Raw genomic sequence first — 25,159 nt, 5'->3', positions numbered from 1 at the left:
TAAAACATAAAAGTGAACCAGCAGTAAAATATAAAGAGAAAGAAATTCATATTAAAAACCTTCTGTTCAGCTTTTAAAATGATACTGTTTCACTTCAGAATTAAAAAAAATTATTAACCAATATGAAATTAAAAACATAATAAATTATTATGATGGCTTACAACACAAAATTACTTGCTTATATGTTAAAATTTATGTGCCCTGACCTTTAAAATGCTCGATACAGAGCAAGCTTCATTAATCCCCAGGGAACTGTTTGACATTAAGTCTCATTTACTATACTGCTTCTCTGTATTCCAGGATATTTTTAAAATTACCACCCCTTTTATTGAAGTCAATCCTATCTATAATAAAAAATATAAACCTTCTGAAATTTTCACATACTTTTGAGGGGTTTATATTAGAATGACAAAAATGCATTTTGTCGAATGCGTTTTCATCGACACATGTAGGGCCAAACAGTGACGTGGCTGTTCAGCAAATTCTTTCCCTGGGAAAGAAATCGCTTGACTGCTTTGTTACTTTGCCTGTTCTGGAGTGTAGTGTGGTCCCTTGTCTGGTATAGCTCCAGAGCATGATTGTGCAAAAGTTACTGACCTTAGGGTTAGAGTGCGGGTTAAGGTAAGTACATATGTATGAAAGTGATTAATGTTTTTTTATTTTGCGTTAGATGTATGCTTGAGTTATGTGTGTGTGTTTTTAACTGTTTACTTTTGTTTTGGGGGGTAGGATTAGGGTTAAGGTAAGTGTGTTTGTGTTTGGAACTGTTTATGTAAATGTGCGAGAGTTACTGACCTTTGGGTTAGAGTGCAGGTTAAGGTAAGTGCATATGTTTTAAAATGTTTACTGTTTTTTTTTTTTTGTTGTTGTTAGATGTATGGTCGGGTTATGTGTATGTGTGTATTTATTTGTTTACTGGTTTTTGGGGGTTATAATTAGGGTTAGGGTATGTGTGTGTGTGTGTGTGTGTGTGTGTGTGTGTGTGTGTGTGTGTGTGTGTGTGTGTGTGTGTATTTGGAAGTGTTTAATGTTTTTTTGGGAGGATTGTAACAGCAAAATCGCTTTTCTGTGGTTTCGACATTTTCAGCGTTCGCTGAATATGTGTTGATGTAACACCGTTCGCTGTTTTCGGCGTTCTGTGTTATAATATGAACCCCTTTTGAGTGCATGTAAAGGGCATTACTAGCTTTCCTACTTTTAATATCCCTGACATGTTCTGCTATTTGTTCCTTAAACTTTCTCATGGTCCTACCCACATAGAAAGCTTGACATGTTGTGGAGGTTGCTACATAGACCACCATTATCCATAGTACAATTACAACATCCCAGACATTCAATACATGGGGATCCAAAACTGAATTGTTAGCTGCATTCATTGACTACCTTTGTAAACATGTATTGAAATTTAATACACATATACTATGAGATTCCAGGCATTGTTTGGATGTTTTAAGAACTGTAAACTGTGAACAAGATTTAGTTTTTTTGACATTTGATGTTATTAATTTATTTTCAGTTATCACTCATGATACAGGCCTGAAGATTTTTTCACAATGCATTAATAGGAAGTGATGTGTTGACCAATAGAAAAATTAACACCTTAGTTAATTTAATGAATGTTGTGCTCAAAAATAATTTTTCATCTTTTGAAGGGGAATTTTTTCTACAGACATTGGGCATAGTAATGGGGGCAAAATGTGCCCCAATATACATGAATTTAGTTTTAGCTGAGTGGGAAAAACTATATGTTTTCTTCAATATTTATGTCAAAGGTGGTTACTTACTTAACATTCTTGGATGATAGCCTTATTTTATGAAAAGGAAATATCCAGGAAATACCTGAATGCATTAAGTATGTGAATAATACCACAACTTTTTTTTAAAATTCATATATAATGTTCAAGCAGAAGGGATAGAGTTTTTAGATTTAGTTTTTTTGTTTATAAAGATATGGAAGCAGTGAACTTATGTTTCAGCATTTTCCATAAAAGGACGTATTCTGTTTTGTTAAACTATAACAATTGTCACCCATCCCATCAAAAGAGGAGCGTGGTAAAGGGCCATATGTTTAGATTATCAAGGTTGATTACTGAAGATTCAACATTTTTTGATTAGATGAGTACCTTGATTGGTATGTTTAAAGACAGGGTATTTGATACCTTTGTTAATTAAAGTTAGAAATGAAATATTGAAGTACCACCACACTAGATTTGTACCTGTTTTAAAAGCAGGAATTATGTTTAATATGTGTGTTGACCCAAAATTGTTTGTACAAGGCCAAAATAGAAATGGGGCAATGGTTTTAAAATATAACCATAGCATGCCATTTATTTGAACTATTCTTAACATACATTGGAATACTTTGTTAACCCCTGGGCTGAAGACTATGTTGGGAGATAAATCACTGGTTACATTCAGTAGAGGTAGACATTTAAAAAGTTGGTTAGAGATGTATAATTCCTCTAATTGTGATAAGTTAAAATGTAGAATGTGTAAATGTGGAGCATGTAAATTTTGTAAGTATATTAATGATGGACCTTATGTGTAAATCCCTGGTTATGATAGAAGTATTCAATGTCCAGGACATTGTAATTGTACTATGGAAATGGTGGTCTATGTAGCAGCCTGCACAACATGTCAAGCTTTCTATATGGATAAGACCACGAGAAAGCTTAAGGAAGGACTAGAAAAACATGTCAGGGATATTAAAAATAGGAAGGCTAGTAATGCCCTTTGCATGCACTCAAAAGTATGTGAAAATTTCAGGTTTATATTTTTTATTATAGAGAGGGATGACTTTGATAAAAGGGGTGGTGATTTTAAAAACATACTGGAATACAGAGAAGCAGTATGGCAATTGAGAGCTAATGCCAAGCATTTCCCTGGAATTAAGGAAACTTGCTCTATATCGAGCATTTTTAACCTCGGGGCACATCAAATTTAACATATAAGCAATTTATTTTTATTGTAAGCCATCACAGCACTTTATTATGTTTTTAATTTCATATTGGTTATTTTTTTTTAAATTCTGAAGTGATACAGCATAATTTTTAAACTTGAACAGGAAGTTTTTAATAATATGAATTTCTTTCCCTTTTTATTTTACTGCTGGCTCCTTTTTATGTTTTAATGAGTATATAAGGCATCTATGTCATTATGTTTTCACTCTGAAGAAGCCTGAATGTTTTTATGGGTGAAAGCCCTTAGTCTTGTTATAAGCTAATACATTTTTGAGTCTCCAGGAGTACCATTTGGCAGTGCTGATTTCTTATTTTTATAGCATTGAGTTCATTGTTACACTAAGTCATTCTTGGTGTATGTGTTTTTTAGTTTTTGCAACCAGCCGAGAGTTTGAACAGTGACTTTCAAAATTACATAATGGGAACTTTAGTGGGAGATCTAACAGTGTTGATCCAGCAGTTATCTGCTCATCTTGTTTCTGTCTCCTCTGCCCTTAGAGAGGTTAATTTGTACAACCTAAATGTAGCAATGACATGCAAACAGATGTTAACTCTACACACTCCATCTCCTTTTGGCTTTAGTGACAACAGTACGGTATGAGGGATTAGCAACGAATAACATACCTGCATTGTTTAACATTTTGGACTGGTTCAATGGCCCTCCGCTTGAATTTACCACCCAAGTACGAGTGGCAAATGACCTTGGTTCTTTTTGCTCACAGCTTTCAGTGTTGGAACGTCTTACTAAAAATACAGGCTATTACAATTGGATAACTTGTTCCTTTTGAGATCTTTAGCACTGAACAAAGTTCTGAGAGGTCTTCGCATCTGGAAATATTCTATGGGCACAGAGCCAAACTCTCTGATGCATAGGGATTTCTTGGAGTTACTTGACAGAACTGGTTTAGACATGATGCAGATCCAGATACGGGACAATAACCATAAGTTAGCTATTCTTTAATGAGTTAAATGACAGCATCACTAACAATTTGTTGTTTCCTGTGAATGTTGACAAATATCATGAATTGTTTAAAGGGCTTGACAAGTACATTTCAGATAACTGGGAAGGGACTCTAAGGAGTATGCTGAAAAACAAACATATCCATTTTTTTAATGGAACAATTTGAGGAGGGCCCAATATGACCCTAATGCAGGGGATGAAGTTGCAGGTCCGAGGAAGGTTAATGATTCGCCTCATGATTTTTCTGAATTCCCTCCCCTGAGACATTCGGGGAGATTAAGAAATCAGCATACTCAGGATAGTTAGGATAGCAATGTAGTCCAGAAATGACAAATAAGGAATGGCAGGAAGCAACACAACAATTAGAGATATAGGGGGAGGTATTATTAACCAGTCAAGAGACATTACTGGTTCAGTTTTTAAATCATAATGGCTTTTGCATTTATAATTTGAGTGATTTGGAAATAAAACCTGACCATTTTTCTTTGTTTATAAATGGTTTTACTTTTGTCCCTGAGTTCAAGATGGACATGCCAAGACTTTTAATTTAAAATTATATACTAGACAGTTCAGCTTATGTATATTTTTAATGATTCTACTGAGAATTTGAATGACAGTATTGTTACATTAAAAAGGAAAAATATTTTTATCCCACCAACAAATGTGTGAAGGAGATTTTAAGCAGTTACTTAAATCCCCAATTGTAAGGACAATTTGACACCCGGTGAACATGAATGCCTCATACAACTGGCTTCTAATAAAGAATATTGAATAATGAAGCCAGATAAAGGAGGCCGTGTTGTCATTATGGGATATTATGATTATGTGTTCAAAATGTTTGAGATTTTAAATGACAACAATTCATACACTAGGGTCTCAAAAATGAACTAAACATAGTGTATGCTAAAATTAATAGGTGGCTGTTAGATGCTTTATTTCAAGGGAAATAGATAAAAATGAGTTTTAATATCTTACAGTGGATACACCCAATATTCCCTCTATGTTTGGAATCCCCAAGATTCACAAAAATTAATCTGATCCACCTTTTAGACCTACTGTGGCAGCAAGTGAATCCAAACTGAACCGTTACCTCATTAATTGACTACCATTGTAAACATGTATTGAAGTTTAATACACACATACTACAAGATTCCTGGCATTGTTTGGATGTTTTAAGAACAGTAAATTATGAACAAAATTTTGTTTTTTTTGACAGCTGATGTCATTAATGTATTCTCAGTTACACCTTATGATACAGGCCTGGAGCTTTTTCACAATGTATTTACTAGGAAGTGATGTGTTGACCAATAGTAAAACTAACACTTTAGTTAATTTAGTGGATGCTGTGCTCAAAGACATTTTTTTATTTTTTGAAGGGGAATTTTTTCAACAGCTGTCAGGTGTTGCAAAATGTGCCCCAATATAAATCTGCCCCAATATACACAAATGTAGTTTTAGCTGAGTAGGAAAAACTCTACGTTTTCTTTCAATATTTATGTCAAAGGTGGTTACTTAAGATTCTTGGAAGATATCCTTATTTTATGGAAGGGAAATGACCAGGAAATACCTGAATTTATTGAGTATTTGAATAATACCACAACTTTTTTAAAATTCACACATAATGCTCAAGTAGAAGGAATAGAGGTTTTAAGATATTTTTGTTTATAAAGATTTGGAAGCAGAGAACTTATGTTCCAATATTTTCCGTAAAAAGACATATTCTAATGTTTTGTTACACTATGATAGTTGTCACCCATCTCATCAAAAGAGGAGTGTGGTAAAGGGCCAAATATTTAGATTATCAAGGTTCAGTGAAGATTCAAAGCTTTTTGATGAGAAGAGTACCTTGATTGGTATGTTTAACGACAGGGGGCATCCGATACATTTGTTAATTAAAGTTTGAAATGAAATATTGAAGTACTGGCACACTAGATTTGCACCAATTTTAAAAGCAGGAATTATGTTTAATACTTGTGTTGACCCTAAATTGTTTGTACACAGTCAAAATAGAAATGGAGCAATGGTTTTACAATATAACCATGTTGTTTCATGGATTCTAACTATTCTTAATACACATTGGAATGCATTGTTATCTCCTGGGTTGAAGACTATGTTGGGAGATAAACTACTGGTTACAGTCAGTAAAGGTAGAAATTTTAAAACTTGGTTAGAGTTGTATAATTCCTCTAATTGTGGTAAGTTAAAATCTAGAATGTATAAATGTGGAGCATGCAGGTTTGTAAATATATTAATGATGGACTTTATGTGTCAATCCCTGGTTATGCTGGAAGTATTCAAATGACCGGGACATTGTAATTCTACTCTGGACAAGGTAGTCTATGTAGCAACCTGCACATGTCAAGCTTTCTATGTGGGTAGGACCACGAGAAAACTTAAGGAACAAATAGCAGAACATGTCAGGGATATTAAAAGTAGGAAAGCTAGTAATGCCCTTTACATGCATTCAAAAGTATGTGAAAATTTCAGAAGGTTTATATTTTTTATTATAGATAGTGTTGACTTTGATAAAAGGGGTAGTGATTTTAGAGAAGCAGTATGGTAACTGAGACTTAATGCCAAGCAGTTCCCTGGAATTAATGAAGCTTGCTCTGTATTGAGCATTTTTAAGCTCAGGGCACATAAAATTTAACATATAAGCAGGTAAGTTTGTGTTGTAAGCCATCATAATAACGTATTATGTTTTTAATTTTATATTGGTTAATATTTTTTAATTCTGAAGTGATATAGCATCATTTTTAAAGTTGAACAGGAGTTCACTACACTTAGTAGACTCAGTCTGACAGGAACATAATATTCTACTAACTGAGACAAAATGCTTTAACCATCTCTCAGTAGAAAATAATCATCATGAACGTGCCTTTGTTTCTCAAAATGTGTAAGTTCTCCCATTAGAACCTAGCACATCAGACTCACTCCAGATGTTTAAAAATAATTTGAAACACACTTCTTAACAATTGCTATTTCTTCTTGCTGGGATCATTTGCTTGCTGTTCCCTAACAATTCAACATTCAGGAGTCTGAACTGAGGGCATTTGACTTTTTATAAGGTACTAATATAGTCTTAACATATTTCTTAATAATTAAATTCCATTCTATTGCAATTATATAATAGCTACATCTATCTAGATGCATATCTATCTATCTATCTATATATATATATATATATATATATATATATATATATACACACACACACACATACAAATGTATAAATGTATAGACAGAGGAGTGCTGCTGTCTTGCATATGTTGCCTACTCATTGCTTAACCTCTATGTTTTCTGTCATACAACAAAAGTACTGTGCAATATGACTGCTTAATGTATTAACTCACACTACAGTTAGGTGCAGCACAGTTGGATCAGTCGTATGATTTGAGCTACAGTGGTTCAATCCTGAGGCATGGTCTCTGTCTGTGTAGAATTTGCATAGTCTTCCACTGTATGTATGGCTTTATTCTAGCTTCTCTGGTTTCCTCCTGCATCACCAAAATGTGCTGGTTTATTGGCTACTCTAAATTGGCCATATATGTATAGCATTTACTATTGGCCTTGTAGTTAAAAATATTGTCTAACTACTTATTAAAATGTAAGTTGTTCCAGCTTAGCTCAAAGAAGTTGAAAGATCCTGCTGGCAAGTAGCAAACTGATGAGTCTCATGTTGACAAAAAGGGTCTTTAGTCAATCTGGCCAAAACTCAGCAAGTGCAGTATTACCCAAAGTCCCTGAATTCAACTGCAGAATGTAAACCAGTTGTTAAGTATTATAAGGTACAATAAAAATACAGTATTACATACATAATAAAAAAACAGAGAAAATACAGTAAATAAAAACAGAAAATAAAGACAGTTACTACTGTCTAGTTAGCTATTTATCTGAAGTGGTAGAAAGAAGCAGGTAAACCAAAAAATCATAACATAATCACGCAAACACACACACACAGATATGTGTGTGTGTATATATATATATATATATATATATATATATATATATGTGTGTGTGTGTGTGTGTGTGTGTGTATATATATATATATATATATATATATATATATTTAATATATATGTGTGTGTGTGTGTGTGTGTGTGTGTGTGTGTGTGTGTGTGTGTACAACAAGCATAGCATCTGTGGTTATCTGTAACATAACATGACATGACCAAACAAAAATGTATACAATGTGCAGTAAGCATGCAATCACACAATGAACACATAAGCCAATGACAAGAAAGAAAAGTATTTAAAACATATCCCCCTGATACTTACATAGCTGACAAACGTCTGCCTCCAAAATGTGTAGGAGTGTGTATATTACTGTTTAACAAATTGCCAGAATGGAAAACACCTACTAAAAGCATTAAACAGGAGGATTTCATCATCGTAAAGAACAGTCAGTTCATGCTCTCAAAAACCTCTGCTGATGAATTATTATGGTAAAGTATTAGAGACCATGGACATTAGTGACAAGTTATGGCAAGTAATGTGTGACACACCCTGACATTGTAAACCTGTGGAACGTTTAACTTGTTCAATACAAGATGATGACTGCATCATAATAAGGGATATTGGGCAGTTATGGCAATAAGAGATGAACATGAAAGTAGTGTGCACATAAATACGGTATGGTATATAACCATAACAAAACATAGCAATATACAAAACATAACAATAAGCACTTGCCTTACAAATATCAATAATATTCACATAGTACAGCAGTATGGCTAGGCAGAACACAAAATAACCATATACAATGATGTTTATTCTCCAAAAATAAGTGCTACAACAGGAGCAGTCAAAGGATAAGAAGCAAATGAAATGAATAATCATACCAGGTTGCAACCACACATAAGAAAAACAAACAGCGGTAGCAGTAGCAGAGGATGTTCGAAATTAAAATATCTACCATTTGTTGACCACACAAGTGTAGAACTACTTTTAATTCTCAAGTCTCGAGTACATGTTTATATTCTATGTATACTCAAGCAGCTAATTGCTTATACTTGTTACTGTAATGAGTTTTGGACAGTTATAGTAGTGGACATGAATCAAAGCTTTATGATGTTTCATTAAAGTAATGAACTGCATTATGGCTGAAATGGTTCTTTAGATCAGTCAGTCTAGCAAGTTAACAGACAAACAAGAAAACAAAGAAACAATCACATAAATAAATATTGAAATGATATGCCAGCTGTCTAAATAACGAAACTACTGGCGTTGTTTTGCTTGAAACTGTAGAATGCTATGATATTACAATATAACTAGGATTTAGGAAATGTATACACTGTCTAGGTATAAAAAAGAACAAAAACAAAAAACAAAAATCTAAAAGCAATGAAACCATTTTCATCAAATATACTGTGTAACCCAGTCTGATCATGGAAATAAAAATGAAGAAACAAAATCAAAAACAGTATGAGTCCAGATAAAAAGCAAATCATGTTGAAGCACACAGATGGGAATATTAATCTAGTCTAGGCCTCTGTCCAGTGACAATAATCTCACATATGCATTTGTAAATGAACTGGAAAAGAAATATGAGAAAAGTTAGTTTATTGCTATGAAGACATAAATCGAGATGAAATAAAGCATCAGTTCTGAGCCGCCAACACTGAAATTGGACAAAGTTTTAAGGCTAGATGTTTTGCATTAAGTCTGCACTAACATGTATGCAAGCTTACTAGAGAAAAGGTTATATCTTACATATCATTCTTTTTTTTTTTTTGCCCAATACATCTAAATAATACTGCATATCTGTCAGGAAATGGTGACCATAACCAAAATGGATTTGATTTTCTAATGGAAATTCATCACTAGTAAGTGCCCCTCATGCTAAATATCTGCCCTTCTTATTGTTATACTCTGTTTCCAGGCATTATTAAGTGATCTTCTCCCTTGCAACAAGACATGTAAAGAAATGCATGTGATAAATATCCATTTTTAACTGGATTTCTTAATATAAATACAGCCTGGAGATAGGTGATGAGTTTACAACTGTGCGTGTCAAAAACATCAGAATATAGGAACATAAATTCTGGCAGCAGATGGCAACATTTTATCAGTGCAGTTTGCCCATTTTTCATAGTCACTGGATAGGTGATGTGTTTACAGCTATGTGTGTCAAAAACATCAGAATATAGGAACATAAATTCTGGCAGCAGATGGCAACATTTTACCAGTGTAGTCGGCCCATTTTTCATACTCACCGGACACTATAGCTCTCCACTTCTTTGTCAAAAATCAGGGACAAAACAAAGATAAAGGGGGACAAATTCCAAAACCAGGGACATTTATTGGTACTTTTCCGTTATTGGGAAAACAGTCATAAAGAGCGTTTGGAATCCTAGCGCTCATTATAACGTTGATCGTTCAGCTGCTGCTGAAGTGGGTACCACACACACTTATTTTCCATTTTATTATAGGTTCATAGGTTGGTACTAGGCTATCAGCCCTAGGGCCTATACAAGCCTAGCCATAACAATTCTCTGGCTATTTCTTCCCACATTATTTACTTTCCTGGACCCCTGTCTAGCAGGGTGACTGACGTGATCCCTGGGGTGAATTTCCTTTCTCCCATCCAATCGTCAAGGTTCCTCTTGAAGAGGTCCAAAGAGGCACTTTGCTTGACATGTATGGGCAATCTGTTCCAGAGTCTGGGGAGTCTCTGGGTCAGGAACCTATCCTTCCAACATGTTTTGTTTATTGTGATGACAAGGTTTAGATCCCTGGAGCATGTAGCTCTGAGGGATTGGGATTTCTTTAAGTGTAGCATGTCCAACAGCTCTGGGTTTAACATGGCCTTGTATGTTAAGCAGAGATCACCTCTAAGTAGACGATATGCGACAGAGTACAGCTGGAGTTTTTTAAGGCGGTCAGCGTAGGGCATCTGCTTTAGGCCTGTGATTCTTTTAGTGAGGTATTTCCTGAGGCCTTTCCAGTTGTTGCAGATGTCTTGAGAGGTACATACCAAATGGGGCGTTGTATTCTATAATGGGTCTAATGAGGGATGAGTACAGTGGGACAATGACCTCCTTTTTTCTGGATGAAAAGCCCTTCGTGATGAGGTGTGCCACATAGAAGGATTTCCTGACTGTTGTGGCGATGTGGTTATCGAAGGTGAGACCACTGTCCACCTGTGTCCCTAAGTCTCTTATCACACTTTCTGTGTTTAGTGTACTGCCACCTATATGGTAATTCATGGATACATGTTTTTTTCCCAAAGGGGATAACAATACATTTCTTGGCATTGAGCTTGAGCCCATGGCTCTGGCACCAAGCATCTGTTTCTGTAAGGCCCTTTTGTAGAGTATCCACATAATTTGGGGATTCAATAATGGCTCCCAGTTTGCAGTCATCTGCAAACTTTGTTAGCCAGAGTCCCTTAGTGTTGACCTGTACTTCAGAGAAGTAGATGCCAAACAAGTGCGGCCCCGGGACTGAACCCTGAGGTACACCACTTGTCACTTGTCTGGAGCTGGATTTGGAGTCGGCTACTTTTACAGTGTGGGTTCTATCAGTAAGCCATTTAGCAACCCATTGGGTGACATAGGGATTAATGCCCAACTTAGTACGTTTATCTATGATTCCAGAGTGGGGGATGGTGTCAAAGGCCTTGGCAAGGTCTAGATAGGCTGTGTGGACCACCTTACCCTTGTCCATGGCTCTGGAGACTGATTCAAAGAAGTTAATCAGGTTCAGGAGACAAGATCGGCCCTTCACAAACCCAAACTGGGTGGGGTCCAGTGTTTGAAAGTTGCCAATGTCTTTGTTTATAAAAGTGTGGTCGATCACATGTAATAAATAACAACAATCACTTTACTCAACATCCCTAGAAGTGAGTGTGCATGCGAATGTGTGGTATGAATGAGTTGTAATATTTTCTCTTTATGAACCATTAACATTTTCTTAAACTTGATTTTCTGCACTTTGTAACCAGTTGATATGTTTAGGCACACCCACGGTGCTTCATTTCTTTCCCATTTGGGTGATGAACATCACTTTTCATTTCCATCTTGTTAGTCTGAGACTGTCCTGTGAAAACGAAACGAAATCAGGAAGGACTTGTTGCCCCGATAATGGAAAAGTGCCCATTTATTAAATATTACTGTAACTCTATAAAAGTTACTAGAACAACAGGTTTTGGATCAACGTACATTTTCTGAACAATAAGTATGAAACTCTGATGTCTGGCTTTATTGTCTGACTGTACTCCTCAGTGAAATACCAGAAAATCAAAACTTTTATTTGTAAGAGAGCAAAAATATGAGGCAAAATCAGGATCATTCTAGGCTAAGAGGTATGCTGGACACACTGCAGATCTTACTTAACTAGTAGCATATCTTTCCTCTCTTCATAGCAATTTCCTTAGATATATTCCATGCATTTTTGAATTCTTCCACAGTTTATTTTACAGTTTTCCTGGAAGGCTGTGGCAATAGTCCACTACTTTTTTCCTGTGAAACATTGTTACTTCTCTGTCTGTCTTTAAACATTTCTTTGAATACCACACATCTTTTTTGGAATACACCAACTTGACTACAAGGATTGCTTTGAGATACTAATATTTTTCTGTCATACCTCCCCATGTCTCCTTATTTCAAATCTGCATAAAACGGAACATATGAAGGTGCCCTAGTGACTCTTTATATAATGTATGATGAAGGCTTGAGTAACATTTGCGCTGTCCTGCTTTTAAATGCCATTATCCTATCTATATCCTTTTGAAGATGAGGTTTTCAGAACTGCACATGCTACTCTAGACAGATGGTCAGAACCTGTCCATAAAAAGGGATAGATCACATGACTGGACAGGTACATGCCAAAATAAAGCAATGTATTAAATTATGGGCTTAATAAGGAAAAACTAGAGATGTATGATAGCATTCCTGGACCTTGGAAGAAACACACTTAGTAATCACTTGCACTAAACAGAGGGATTTCTCAGCAGCAGTTGCTTTATAGTGGTCAAGGGGTGGTCAATGTAGAACTCATTGTCAAAAAAGATGCCCAAGTCTCTGATAGTGTCTATTTTGAGGGAGGTAATAATAATAATAATAATAATAATAATAATAATAATAATAATAATAATAATAATAATAGTAATAATAACAATGTTGTTTGTCTTTTCGGCTTTTCCCGGTTAGGGGTCGCCACATCGGAACTCCTGTCTGCTAATGATTGGCAGTCGATTTTTATGGTGCCGAGTTGCCAGCCCAATGCCCAACCTTCAGCAAAGGCACACCCATTCACGCATGTCTTTCGGAGGCCACTCAACTGCGGGGAACACATGCAGACTCCACACAGAAGGCACTCCAGCCGAGAATCGAACAGGAGAACCTCTTGCTGTGAGGCAACAATGCTACCACTGTATAATAACAATAATAATAATAATTGTTAACCAGGTAGCCCACTGGATACACCGTCCCTTTTCAGGAGTGAACCAGGAATTATGTCTGGTTAAGTGACTTGTTCAAGGTCACACAGTATGCAAAAGAGGAAGGGAGGGAATCAAATCCCGTAGCACATGAGCTACAGCTCACAGCCTTAACCCTCTGCACCAGCTGCCAAGACTTTGCACCATTAATGTGGTAGGAGCAAAGGTGTTCCAGTTTGCTAAAGGATATGATACCACACTTTTTAGCATTTAGCTTGAGACCATGGTCATGGCACCATTTACTTGTGCATGTTAGTCTTGCTTATAGAATCTGGGAATCCTCAAGGGAACTGATGATGGCTCCAAGTTTATAGCCATTGGGAAACTTAGTCAAGCAAAGGTCACTGATGTCAGCTTTGACATCAGAAAAGTAAACCAAGCAGGAAAAACCCCAGTAGAGATTACTGGAGGATATCACTTGTAAAGACCATTGCCAAGGGCATTTTGCCCCAATCATGATTTTGCTGGTTACTGTCTGAGAGACAGTTTGCTATCCATTGGGTAACATAAGAGTTTACATTTAGTTTGATGAGTTTATCTATGATGACTGAGTGATGAATAGTGTCTAAAGCTTTTGCTATGTTGAAGTATGTTGTATATACTAACTTGCCCTTGTCCCCGGCTTCAGTGACTCTTTCAAAACAAAAAAGTTGACAGGGTAAAGAAGCTAGGATTGACCCTTTACAAACACAGTCTGACGGTCAAGGGAGTTTAGGCTGCCAATATCTGTTTATGAAATCTGTGATGATGCATCGCATTATCTTACAGATAACCTTTTGAGGCCTTTGAGTTAGAGTTAGGGTTAGGGTTATAGTTACCCGCATTAGTGATGGTGTCTCCCTTGTGTAGGGGAATGATCTTCGGAGTTCTCCAAGCCTCAGACATAATGTCAGATGAGGGACTGAGGTTGAACAGATTGTGGAGTGGTTTAATAAGTCAGTGCTTCACACTGGCAAGGAAGCACCCTGGCACATTATTGGGCCTCACTGAGCTAGTATTTTTCACCTTTGAGAGAACCTTTAGGACTTTTCAGGGGTGGTTTGGGAGGCTGACAATTGGTCCAGCATGTATAAGCAGGTTAAGATATGGGAGAGGAGTTTCAACTAAATTTATCTTTTAATAGGCTACGTCCTAGGGCCAGAGTAGGTACAGCCATTATTTATCATCTCAGAACAGATATTTATGTTTTTCTCTAAGGTTCCTGATAAGGACTTGTGGTTGTCTTTGACAGAGAAGACAATTTTGAGTCCGTACTTGGTTAGAAGACTGCGGTGGTGGTGCTGCGGTAGCGTTGTCGCCTCACAATAAGATGTTGTCCTGTTAGATTCTCAGCCAAAGCGTCTTCTGTGTGGAGACATGCGTGAATGGGCGTACCTTCGTTGAAGGTTGTATGTCAGGGCTGGCAACTCGGTACCTAAAAATCTACTGCCAATCATTAGCAGACCGGAGTTCCGCTGTGGCAACCCCTAACCGGGAAAAAGCCAAAAGATACTACAACAACAACAACAACAACTTGGCATTAGAAGACTTGATTTTGCTTCTAAGCTAATTAATTCATCTCATTAATATTAATTAAACTGATCAGTTTAATTAATATTAACAAGATGAATTCATTGGGGGAAACTTGTTTGAATTGTAGAAAAGGGGTTATTATTTCATGATTCTTATGTGCTGATGAAGCTCGGGAGATTCCTGGGTGAAAGCACTTAACTGTATTGTGTTTTTATCTGCCTCTATATTTTAAACTTGTGGAATATATTAAAGAAGGATTTTGTGACTTGACACTGGGGTTTTTTGCTTGTACCAATGTAGCTTTCCAAAAAGCAGTTGCAGATATGACATCTGTTTCATAACAGCCCATACATTCAGCAGCTTCTGAAGGCAATGACACCACTCGCAGCAGAAAAAAGCTTAGATCAGATAAGATTTATGGTGAGTTATAATGCTACACATATATACATTGACAAATGATATGACAGAGTCTATATACTTAAAATATATACACTCCCTAGATCAGTAGGAAGAGTTCAGGAACTGCAACAGGCAGCAAGCTGTCAGCTAGTTTGTACAAGTAAGATTAGGATAATACACTTCTGTGATGAAGTGTAGCAAACCTACATTTCATACACAGATGGAATATAAGCCACATGTCTGTTATGTATTACTGGAGTTAAGTACCACAGTGATACATCGATAATTGATTTAACTCATTACCTCTCAACTGTCCAGAATTTTACAGGATGGCTGGATTTTTGCTACATATTATTGGACTGTCCCTCATAAAATGTGTTGTAATATGGCAAACCATTGTGAATTGAAATCACTAAATAATGACAGATATTTGAATTCCAGATTTCATATTCTTCAAAAAAAATGCATGTCAATGTAAAAACTGTTATTCTGTCAACTTTTGAAGTTTATGAGAGCAATGTATAAAACCTGTTGTTGATTTTGGGCCATTGTCCCACATTACTTCTGGCTTCGTCCAGAAGTCTTGCTCTAAGAGTTTGCTACAGCTCACAAGGTAGCTTTTATAAACAAAATTGTAGAAAATGGCATGCCTCCGGTAATGCACAGATATTCAGCTGGGTGTGTGATGTTCATGCAGTAATATTTTGATCAAATTCTAATTCTGTTTGAAAGAAGCAGAATTTGAGCTTAATTTTGTTTTAGCTCACCTCCATGCAAAGAGTTTTCCCCTCATCCCCACTAGGAGCATAATTAACTCTAATGTCATAGCACTTCAGGGAAAGAAAAATTTTCCCCGCTATGGCAGCCTGTATTCTGATCAACTGTGCATTCCCAAAAGCTCCCTGGTATAATATTATCACATTTAGTTAAATATCATAATAATAATATTTAATCCTATCCATCCTATCTATCTGAATATCTCTACAGCTAATTATCTATCTATCTCTCTATGTACCACTGAACTACAGATATTGTCTATAAGCAACAGTTCATTTCACTTGCAATATGTGTATTTTGATGCTATGGATACAAGTGTAAAGGTCTCTATGATAGCTTAAACTTCCATTGCAATGCATAACTTCCCAGGCATCTGTTTCTCTTGATTTTAATAAATACATTTAAACTAGTCTCCTATATGATTGTATAACTGCATCCAGCTATATATACATTTACTTTTCTTTATAGTATGCTTTTGTGATACACTACATTCCAAACAGTATTTTTATTCTATGTATTCTGTATTCTGTGTATTGTTCTTCTTTTTCTTGTACTTATACTGGTTCATTGTAATTCAGAAGTGGTTCTCCAATGATTTCATTTGTTAAGGGGCCACTGGTTAAGTGAGATACTAACCATTCACCAAAATCCAGTACATAAAATAAACAAATCAGTATAGCAAAGCTTATAGCAACAGCGGTGGTACAGTTAGCTTGAGAATGTCCTAAGATAATACTACATTACCCTTATCAAGCAGAAAATTATTTCATTTTTTTCCATATAGTTTGTGTTTCGTGTTACTGTAACTTTTCTTGTGAAGCATGACTGAATTTATTAATAGTCAGCTATATTCTTTTGTACAAGTTGCTCTTGACTGAAAGTAACTAAAATCACTGGCTGGGATTTATAGGAAGCTTGCCTAAATGCAAATCTGCATAAGCTTTTTGCATACTAAGCAAGGTTGCCCTCAGTTATATTCCCACTAGCTATTCAGAAGCACAACTCTGCTCTACTGAGTCATGCTAATAAGTTCCAATAGCATCCCAGTGTACTGCTCTTAGGGCCAAATTGCCTAAAATGGTGAACATACAGATACTTTCCATGCACAGCAGTGCACAAAATACATATATCTGTGCAGTTATTTAGCTGCATACGTGTACACATTTCAGTGGCACAGAATCTGTACAAAGTGAAGCAGAGCAGCTTTACCCTGTACAAATTGACTATCTGTATGTGGTGTGAGGTGGGCATAGGAACAGAGTGTGAGTGTGTTCTACAAGTGTATGTGCATGACTTCCTATTGTGAGTGTATGTATATGTGTGCGTCTTTGCCTAATGGATGATCACTGCCTGATGAATGATTGGGAGGCTGTGGAAGCAGAGTATGCAAGCACTGAATTTGTGTGTTTTTCTGTGTGTGTGTGTGTGTGTGTGTGTGTGTGTGTGTGTGTGTGTGTGTGTGTGTGTGTGTGTGTGTGTGTGCAGGCACATGTATGTATGTGTGCATGAATGCTTGAATGTCTGTGCAGCATGAATGTGTGTAAGGGAGACTGAGAAGAGCACAATAATAGTCTAGCAAGGCAGAGCTGCAATCTATAGTTCCATAGATAAGTACTAGGCTAACTGCCCTTGTGGGCCATTTTAAACCTAACCAATTTCTCTTTCAAAGGTTAGAATCAAACAATGTACGTTGTGACTGTGAGGTAAACACCTTAACTGGTATACCATCCTCCAATCCTCAAATAAATAATTCCTAGCTATAACTTGGTTCAATTGTGCTTTGTCTTAGTGGCTAACTGTTGAAGCTAACTGAAAATTTGGTGGCCAGTAAGGGGACCAAACCCCCCACCTTGGCATCATCAGTGGTTTGGTCTCCATACGTGGCTGTGCCCTTCTTAACCACCCCTATTCAATAGCAGCTGTGTGTGAGTCCTAGTGTGTGTGTGTGTGTGTGTGTGTGTGTGTGTGTGTGTGTGTGTGCGCGTGCGTGTCTGTATACATCAATGTTTTTTTTTTTTTGGAGGGTGCCTGCATATGGTCTGCTTCACGCCTGTGCTATTTACCAGTACAGGTTTGTATGGAACTTGACTAAACATTCAATTCATTCAAACTGCTCAGTTGAATGGATGACTGATTCATAGTCATACTAATCTACTTTTAATGAGGCACTGCACTACAAGAAATGTGCATGACTATGAATCATTTAAGGATGGAGTAACTCAACTTGGCTTTTATAGGAAGTGTAAGTTGTGCTGTTGTACCTTTCTCTCTATATATCTCAGCCACTCGCATTCTTCTGTAATTTTAGTTTATTAAGCCCTCTTTCTTTGGTCATCTTTAAAAAGATATTGCAACAGTAGGATCTATCAAATTATAAAAAATGCCAGTCTATAGTCTGATAACCCACCTTATCCTTTACACTGGATTGTAGGGATTCCACAGCACACTAAAATTCCCAGCCTTCAACACCATTTATCAAGCAACCAAACAATTCCTAGCACCTTCTCTTCCTCTAATACCCACCTTTTGCATTTTTTTTGACTCCCTATTGAAATATCTGCACTCGAAATGCCGATGCTGTTAAGCTAAAAAAACAAAAAAAAAAAAAGACCGGAAACCCAGAGAAGAGCAAATCTCGAAAATCACTCTTCTCCTTAAAACTTCTTTTTGCAGGGGGAGGTGATCCCCCATCCCCACCCCAAACTTATAAATACCAACTCTGAGATTGCCATACCTGGGAAAAGGGGAACATTCCAAGAAATGACATCTCAGATTTAGTATATGTAAACCCATTTTTGGTTATTCAGTCTCTATGTTTTGGGACTCGCTGTAGCGGGTATGACATTTTAAATGGGTACCTTTTATTTAGTACCTAAGATGAGCGGGTGGGGTTGTATGCAATCAGTTTTCCAGATTTCTGACTAGCCCACGGTGTCTGTCATTTTTCTTATTTCTTCACTTATTTTACTGTTATGTTTTCACCTGCTCTTTTTCTTATATCTGCTCTGAACTATGTATCATGGGATTGTTATGCTCAATATCCATGTTTGGAAACATATTTCTCAGACTGGTATACACTTAATACACAGCTCTATTTCACACAGCTTATTTTATTAACCAAGTCAATGTATATTACTATAAATTATTTTCTTTACTAAAAATATCCTTCCTTTTTATTTTGATTTGCTTCACTTTTCCCTCATCCACATACATTTTATCTTTACATTGTCCATAATTTAGAATGGAAAATATCTTTGTGTAGTTTACCTTGATGGTAAAGGAAATAGACCAGGATTTCTTTGATGCTTTCTGTTTCTTCCTCCTTTGTCTAACTGAAATAATTTTGCTAATTCTTCCAAAATATTGATTTAGTATGCCAGTTTTCTTTTAAATACAAAATATGTAGGCTATTACACAGACACACATCCATGCAAATGGAGACCAGACCTCAGTGAAGTCAAAGTCACAGGCTGGCTAAATACTGGTTGTTTAACAATTTGTTCAGCCTTACATTGTAAATCACCCTAGCATCAATCATGACTTGGACAAAGTACCCTTCTGAGGATATTGCCATATGTGTATCTTGTTTGAAACTCCTTCATAAGTCTTCAGAGATGTCCAGCACTGTTGTATTCCTTTTCTAGCCATGTAATTTATTTTACATGGACAGAGCCTTCAAAGCTCCTACGTAGTGCATCTGATCATGTCGTTCTGAATATTCACCCCTTGTCTGTCTTAACCATGACACTAGCTAGGCACTTCACATTCTGCCTCCTACTCCACTCTTCTGTTACTTAGATCTACCATTTTAGGAAAATAAATGCTCAACTAAATCTGGTTTCCTTCTCCACAGGGGATCCGTACCACCCTCCTGTGAATCTTGCATATAGAGATTTCTGCCATTCTGCTTTGTCAGTAGCTGTGATGCCTCCACAGGTACTTTTTCAGGACAAAATATTTGGTGAAGATGTACAAGTAATAAGAATGTCACTCTGTTCAGCCATATTCACCTTTCAGTGCTCACTGCATTCCAACTGCAAGTCATTCTGCACAAGCTCTGAGGCAGAGGTGGTGATCCTTGCGTTATTCAGTAGGACAGGCAGTGCATTCTATCCTGGCTTTTTCTACCCAGATAGAATTAATCTACTCTCTGAATCCATACTGGATGCCTATAGCCAGGATAACACTGGATCTTCTGGAATATCTTGAGGAAATCTATGGCAGCCCAACCAATGCACTATAACTTTCACATCATCCTTAACTGTTACAAATTATCTAATTGTTGTGTGTTTGTCACCTATTTAACTTGAGAATTTCTCTTTGGGTTTCCTGCCCTTTCCTTTCTTTTCAGTAATTTGATACAATAACATAAATGCAAGCTCAGAAACCATGAACAAACACAAATTTATATAAAAAGTACAAATGTAAAACTAAATAACATCTTTAGAACATATTTTAACAAAAGTTTGTAAAGACTTGCTTTACATATTTTTAGAAAGTAAACAAGTAAGAGACCTGAATACAACTGCTTTATGAGTGTTTAAACATACTGTAACCAAGCAGTGGAATACACAACTACTTCTTGCCACTTAATATTTAGCATTCCCAAATATAGCCTTACAAGTATCCCACAAAAACAAACTATTATAATTAAGTCTGTTTATTAGAAGTAAGTTGTATATGACATTATACAACATAGGGCAATGAGTTATATTTGCACTATTTCCAATAAACCTCAATATAGCAGTATACTTCTAATATACAATATGATTTTTGTTTTTGTGAACAATCCCAGTAAAGATCAAGCTTTAGCCCATTTGACAATGGAGGTTTAATGACATACAGTAAAGTACCCCTGGCTTACTACATCTCTTAAAAGTTTATTTAGACAAAGGGAAAAATCCTGGGAAGGATGGGAAGCTAATCCACATAAAGCACAAAAACAGGAATATTAAGGAACTCTGAAAAGAATAACCAGGATAGCCACACAAAGTGTTAAACTATCCTATAACAGAAAAAAATTCTTCTTGTAAACAATCCAAAACAATGAAATCTATTATGGAAATTATTGGTAATAACCAAACAAACTAAACATTATGCCTCTAACCCCCCCCTTTTTTTCATTAAATAAAAAATGAATATCTCTTCCACCAAACTCAGAATTAAGCACTCTTACATATAGGCACCTTGCAATCACAGTCTGATCTCTTTTTTTCAAGCACTGGTCAGCATTTCCCATTAAACTATATGCACATCTCATCTAAAACACTGAAAGTTTCTGCAAAGGAAATGCCAGAATTCTAAAAGCTAGAATTGTGATCCCCAGAACAGTCAGAGGGCATGTGTGACTTTGGGCAATATGAATACTAAGTCCAAGGTTGTGGTACCTAAGAATGTGCCCCTAATCTAAGGTACAACAGCCTCAGAATTGGTATACATATAAGTAGCCCCCACTCTTAGGGATGCAGCAGGAGCAAAGCCTCTCTCAAAAAAGTTCTGACATTTCTGTACTTCTTTAAAATGCCAATTTATTTTCTGAAGTGGTGGTACTTGCAGTTATGGGATTTACACTTCTGACACATAACATCTAATAACAGCCTTATGTTTAGCTCTTTACATGCATTCTTTCTCAGAACAGTTCCCCAAATGATACTCAGAAAAGCTCCCCAAATAATTGTTAATCTAATAACCTACACATACAATAGAGCTCAAATCACCAGAATTAACCCCCCTTCCTAGGAACATGCTTTTATAATTCCTCTTTCTAAAGCAACCTTGACAAAAGCACCACAAGATTTAAGACCTCTTGCTAACTTATGTTTCTTAGCTAAAACTCTTAAGAAAATCATCTGCAATTAACAGCATAGCCATAGAAATGAATATCCAATTTTATCTCATGCATAGCATTGTTTTGAGAATGGACATAAAGCCATTACTGCCATTTATAGAGCTACAGAGACTATCCTAGCAATAAATAAATAAATAAACAAATAAATAAAATGAAATAAAGGAAAACATCTCCTTAACCAGAGCTATTTTCACTGACATGAAGAGAGCCTTTGAAATAGTAAACCACCAGCTACAATATTTTGGATTTCAAGATGGCTCTTTATATCTTTTTGGGATCTACTTGCCATACCCACTTTCAGTTTACAGCTCAAGCAGACACTTATCACAGTGGTGAATTTACTTCTGGAATCTTCCAAGAATCTGTACTATAACCCATACTGTTCTCACTTTGTATTAATGACTATTAAGTGATATAGTTGGAACTCAGCTTTGTATGTTTTCTGACAACATTCTGCTTCTGAAGCATTGGAGAAACAATTATATAGTACATAACACCCTTCAGACAGAGTTTTCCTATTTTTACAACTGGCTAAATGAATCTAAGATAGTGTATAAGCCTATAACCCACAGGAAATGAACACCACATACTTTGGCATAGGCCACAAGCTGAAAAAAAATAACACAAAGCTAAAAAGCAGAAATCCCTCTAATAGTATCATTGAACTGACAAAGCACTTGGGCATCTATCTAAATCTTACAGCATCCTTTAAAATTCCCCCAGAGGTAAGCATGGACAAACTTCAGACATAGCTAAACCACTATAAATTAACGGATCTTCTTATAAATGAAGTTAGGAGAACTAATGCCTTGAACCTGTTAATCTCAAAGCTAAAGCGTTTCCATTCTCTGGTCTCACTCAGCTCTGAATATAATATCCACAGTGGGTGGGAGAGAAAGAGTGGTGGAAGTTTAAGAGATGGACAGTAGAGAAGAAAGTTGGGCAGCTGAGTGGAGGAACGGTCAATAAGGATGAAGAGGGGGTAGACGTGATGTGTTTTGGGTAGCACTAATGTGAGGAATGATTTTTACAGTGAACAGTGTTTGTAGTTTAGAATTATGAGTTAGGGATAATGTTTTGTGGGAGGTGCAAGGTGGATAAAGGGAGTGTAGTTGTGTTTTACAGAGTATTCTGATTGGTGTGGGAGAGTAGCTGTAGGAGGTGAGGTAGGGAGAAAGGAAGTGAGAGTTGATTGGAAGGAGTGGACAGGAAGAGGGGGAGTAAAACGTTAAGGAACAAATTGATCATGAGTATAAACTTAAATTAAGTGGGGTGGGTGGGAATTGGGGGTAGGGTAGGGGAACAGAGCGGGCTGGCCCCATCATGAGAGTGAAGGAATGAAAAACAATCAGTGATGTTCCAGGTGAGCCTAAAATTTCCTTAAAGTAAATATTAGTTGCTGACCTAGAAAAGCAAAAAAGAGCATTGCTTCCTTCAATCTAGTAATTACGTGATTTAAGTTCCTTGTGCTTAGTTCGAATGTTCTAAGGAGCAAGCTTAGTAAAGCAAGCAACATGTCAGGGCCAAACAGGGGAGGTAAAGGAGAAAGGAAGTGCACAAATAGAAAAAGGTAAATTAAAGGGAAGAAGTGGAATATCAATGCAAAAATGACAGAGTTATGAGAAAGGTTGCTGTGCTGTTATGGGGGTCCCATGCTGCGTATAAGCATTCAGTTAACAAAGACTGAACAAATTTAACAAATTAGGTAGTTATAACCATAGTTAGTTCAAATGGGTAAATGGGAAACTACCCTAAATTACTTTAGAATGTCCTTTTAAGCAGGAAAACACTGCCGCGCCACAGAGTTGGTTCTACACAAACAGCCCCATTTTGGTCTATTTAAATTAGTTAAATGGAGTCTCTTGGGTTTTCCTAGATGTGTGTATAGGGGTTAGACTACAAGAAAAAAAGAGAAATGATTAACAAGAGTCAGTGACAGTGATTTAAGGCTATGTGTTCCATAGTAACCTGTAAAGTGAACTGTGATACAGAATGGTCTAGTGGAATGAGTGCAGGGGGTAACGGGAGGTAAATGGTGTCAGAAACTGTTAAGAGCAAAATAAAATCAGATAGTATTTGGGGGGAGGGATGCCAATGGCTCTATACACAGTATTTCAAAATGAAACAGCAAGACTAATAAGCTTAGTTTCAAAATGAAATTGATTCAAATAGACAGAGCTCCAAAATGCAATAGCAAGACTCAAAAAACAAAATTTCCAACTGAAACAGCAGTTTTATATATATATATATATATATATATATATATATATATATATATATATAGATATATAGATATATAGGTTCATAGGTTCATACTAGGCTATCTGCCCTAGGGCATTTATAAGCCTAGCCAGAATGGGTTTGGCTTTCACCACCCATTTTAAATTTATTTTGCTATGCCCTTTTTCGAGGTTAGTATACTGTGCCTCTGTCTAACAGTGACACAGAAGTGATACCCGGGGTAAACCTACGATCTCCCATCCACTCATCAAGATTCCTCTTGAAGAGAGTCAATGAGGGACTCTGCCTAACCTGGACTGTGATTTTATTCCAGAGTGAAGGGAGCCTCTGGGTTATGAATCTGTCCCTCCAGCATGTCCTATTTATTTCAGTGCTGAGGTTCAAGTCTCTCGAGCACGTAGCTCGATGGGATTTGGATTTTCTGAGGTGCAGCATGTCCATTAATTCCGGGTTGGACATGGCTTTATACGTCAGGCACAGATCGCCTCTGAACAGGCGGTATGCCACTGAGTAGAGCTGGAGTTTCTTTAACCGGGCAGCATATGGCATCTGTTTGAGCCCTTTGATCCTCTTGGTGAGGTACTTTTGGGGTCTTTCCAGTTGCTGCAGATGTCTGGTAAGGTACATTCCAAAAGGGGCATTGTACTCAATTATGGGCCTGATGAGGGATGAGTAAAGAGGCACGATGACCTCCCCTGATCTAGATGAGAATCCCTTCATGATTAGGTGGGCTATATAAAATGTTTTTCTAACCACTTTGGCCACGTGGTTGTCAAATGAGAGACTGCTATCAACTTGGGTCCCCAGGTCCCTAATTACTTCTTCTGTACTTAATGGATTACCACCTATGTGGTAATTTGTGGGCACTTTGTTTTGCCAAAGGGATGACTATACACTTTTGGCATATAGCTTGAGGCCATGGCTCTGGCACCAGTTGTCTGTTTCTATGAGGCCCTTTTGGAGGATGCTTGTGTCGGCTGGAGAGTCGATTATGGTGCCCAGTTTGCAGTCATGTGCAA

This window comes from Protopterus annectens, chromosome 3.part1, assembly GCF_019279795.1.
Source record: "Protopterus annectens isolate FY-2018-M chromosome 3.part1, PAN1.0, whole genome shotgun sequence".
NCBI classification, from domain to species: domain Eukaryota; kingdom Metazoa; phylum Chordata; order Ceratodontiformes; family Protopteridae; genus Protopterus; species Protopterus annectens.
This window is presented reverse-complemented; position numbering follows the sequence as displayed.